Genomic DNA, 3,572 nt, shown 5'->3' on the forward strand with positions numbered 1-3,572 from the left:
GTAAAAATCTCTGTGTTCTTTTTTTATGTACTTTTTATTTCGCAAACAGTAGTAGTTAAAACACCTTGAAGAACCTGGTTCTTCTAGAGCGAAAATTGGGTACCACACAAATCACCTCCCCCTCTTGTGTGGTATTGACGTTTAGAACATCAACTATTATGAGATATTATTGAGCATGAGTGCTGAGTGTGAGTACTGTGTAACGAGAGTTGAGTCATGAGTGACCGAGAGGCTATATCTATGAGTGATACCTTGCCCGAGGGGCCCATTTATGATACTTTTGCTGATTTCACTCTTCTTTATAATGAGCCTCTGTTGAAAACTGTTAAGTAAATGATTTCAAGTATTTCAATTGAAAATGAAGTTTTTACGAAGTAACTGGCTTTTAAGCTATTGAGTTTGGTTTGATACTCTGTTGCATACTCTTATATATGATTTTAACTGCTCGTCACTGCACTCAGACCTTATTTACTTTAGTTACTTACTGAGTTGGCGTACTCACGCTACTCCCTCCACCTTATGTGAAGATCCATGTGCCTGAGTGCCAGAGTGAGGGTCCCCAACATTATTGGAGCTTACCGGAGATTGCAAGGTAGCTGCACTGCGTCCGTAGCCCTGCTTTCCTCCTTCCTATCCTTGTTTTCCACATTTTTAGATTTGTTATGTAATAGACAGTCAGACTAGTTATATTTAGAGGCTCTAGACTTGTGACGCCAGATGATTGGGCTATGTTTGGTTTGTTGTTATAGTGTCTTTCCGCACATTTCAGTGATTTAGATATTTCTTATGCAAGTTTGAAACTTAATCAGTATTAGAAAAAAATGGTTTGCTAAAAGGAATTTACTGCGGTTAATGGTTTGGGTTGGCTTGCCTAGTATTGTGATAGGCGCCATCACCTCCGGGGTATTTGGGGCCGTGACAAGTTGGTATCAGAGCCTAGGTTACATAGGTCTCGCGAGTCATGAGCCGGTTTAGCAGAGCCTCACAGATCGGTACGGAGACGTCTGTTTTTATCCTCGAAAGGCTGCAGAACCTTTAGGAAATCTTCATATTCTTGAAATTCTTGTCGTGCGAATCTGTTGATCCGAGTTCTAAACTTTTGCTATTCCATTCTCTCACAGATAGTAAGGACACGAGCGACCGGTGAGGATGCACGACCATCAGTACCACCAGCTATGGTCACTAGAGGCCAAAGACGCGGTCGAGGCCGTGGTAGGGGTAGGGGTGTGGCCCGCACAGCAGCTAGGGCACCACCTACAAATCCACCAGCAGCCCCAATTCAGGATCAAGTCCTAGTTGTGGACGCTTTAGCAACACCAACTCAGGCACCAGCTATGCCCATTGTGATTCCGGGTCTTCAGGAGACCCTGGCCCAGATCCTATCAATATGCACTAGCCTAGCTCAAGCAGTCTCAGTTACTACAGCCGCAACTACTTCTCAGGCTGGGGGAGGCACTCAGACTCCCGCCGCTCGCACACCTGAGCAGGTCGTGCAGGGACTTCAGACACCGGGGGAACATCTAGCCCAGCCGGTTGCAGCTGCTCAGGACTATATAGCTCCTGCCATGCCAGAGGACGAGCATCGCAGGTTGGAGAGGTTTGGTAAACTTTAGCCTCCGACTTTTAGTGGTGTAGAGGGTGAGGATGCCCAGGGTTTCTTGGACAAGTGTTAGAGGATTCTTCGTACAGCGGGTATTTTGGAGACCAACGGGGTCTCTTTGTCATGACCCGAATTTCCCACCCTCGGGAGTCGTGATGGCGCCTACTCGTGAAAGCTAGGCAAGCCAACTATTCCGATTTAATTACCCTTTTCAAGTCTTTAAGTTCTTATAATTTCAAAATAACATATCAAAATAGCGGAAATACAAATATCAATAACAAAGCGGAAGACGAAATCTGATAATTTAACTTAATACAAACTGCGGAAGTCTATATACAACTCTACCCAAAATTTAGTGTCACAAATTCAAAGACTATCTAAGAATACTACGACACTTACCTCAAACTTCCACTGCCAACTCAAGCCTCAAACACCGCTTTTCCTTTAGAATTTGCCTCCAAATTACTTGTATCTAGCCCAAATTAATTTAACAGCATCAATAAATGCTAAAGAATTCGTACCCAATGCTTAATTATAGGTTTTCTATCATTTTTCCAAAAAAGTAAAAAATCGACCCCGGGCCCGCTTGGTCGAAACTCGAGGTTCGAACCAAAACCCGAACACCCATTCACCCATGAGCCCAAATATGCAATTAGTTTCGAAATTCGACCCTAAAACGAGGTCTAGATTCCAATTATTCAAAAAGCCCTAACTCTACCTAAATTCCTAATTTCTACCATAAAACCCCTAGATTTTTGGATGAAAATTGATGAAATGCAATGGTAAATCGAAAGAAAAAGGTTTAGAATCATATACCAATGCTTTGGGGAAGAACTTGTTCTTTGAAAATCGCCTCAATGCTCTCTAGTTTTGAAAATATGAAGTTATGGACTCAATCCCGATTTGCTACTGTTTTTAATTCACTAGACAGGCCTTCTTCACGTTCGCGAAGGGCCTATCACGTTCGTGAAGGGTCAGACCCAGTTGCCTTCGCGTTCACATTTAGTGGCTTACTTTCGCGGAGCTTTAGCTCCTCAAGCCATCGCGTTCATGGGTCGGTGGCCGCGTTCGCGTAGAACAAAAATCCCTTTCCCCCTGTCCCGGCCAAAAGGCCTTCACGTTTGCGATAGCAGGTCTGCATTCGCGAAGGGTAGCACCCCCAAGGCTTCGCATTCTCGTCGTGTTTCTCGCGTTCACGTAGAAGGAATTGTCCTTCAGCCGGAATTACCCTTCGCGTTCGCGAACGCGAAGAACTAAACTCCAGAATACCAGAAACTGAAAACCTGCAACTTTTCAAAGTATAAAAACCTTCCGAAACTCACCCGAGCCCTCGGGGCTCCAAACCAAACATGCATACTAACTGAAAAATATCATATGGAATTACCCGTGCGATCAAATCGCCAAATTAATAGCTTTAACAACGAATTTAGCATCAAAATCAAAGAAAAATCTCAAGAACACTTAAGTTTCAAATTTCACAACCGAGGGTCCGATTCATGTCATTTCAAGTTCGTTTCTTATCAAATTTTACAGGCTCAATATAAACACCATATAAGACCGGTACTGGTCTTTGAAACCAAGATACGAGCCCGATACCATCAATTTCAAAAACATTCAAATTTCCAAAAAACTCTTAAAATTTCAGTTAAATAATTTTCTTCAAAAATTTATTTCTTGGGTATGGGACCTTGGAATTAAATTCCGGGCATACGCCCAAGTCCCATATTTTCTTACGGACCCTCCGGGACTGTCAAGTCATGTGTCCAGGTCCATTTACCCAAAATGCTGACCAGAGTCAACTTAAATTAAATTTTATAGGCCATATTAGTATTTTCATCAAATTTCCACAATGAAGCATTCCAGATATATGCCCGGACCGCGCACCCAAATTAAGATGAGGAAAAAGGAGGCTTCTACGGCCTGGAAACATAGAATTTACTTGCAAATCAAGTGATGCGTGATGACCTTTTGG

Source organism: Nicotiana sylvestris, chromosome 3 (assembly GCF_000393655.2).
Source record: "Nicotiana sylvestris chromosome 3, ASM39365v2, whole genome shotgun sequence".
Lineage (NCBI taxonomy): Eukaryota > Viridiplantae > Streptophyta > Magnoliopsida > Solanales > Solanaceae > Nicotiana > Nicotiana sylvestris.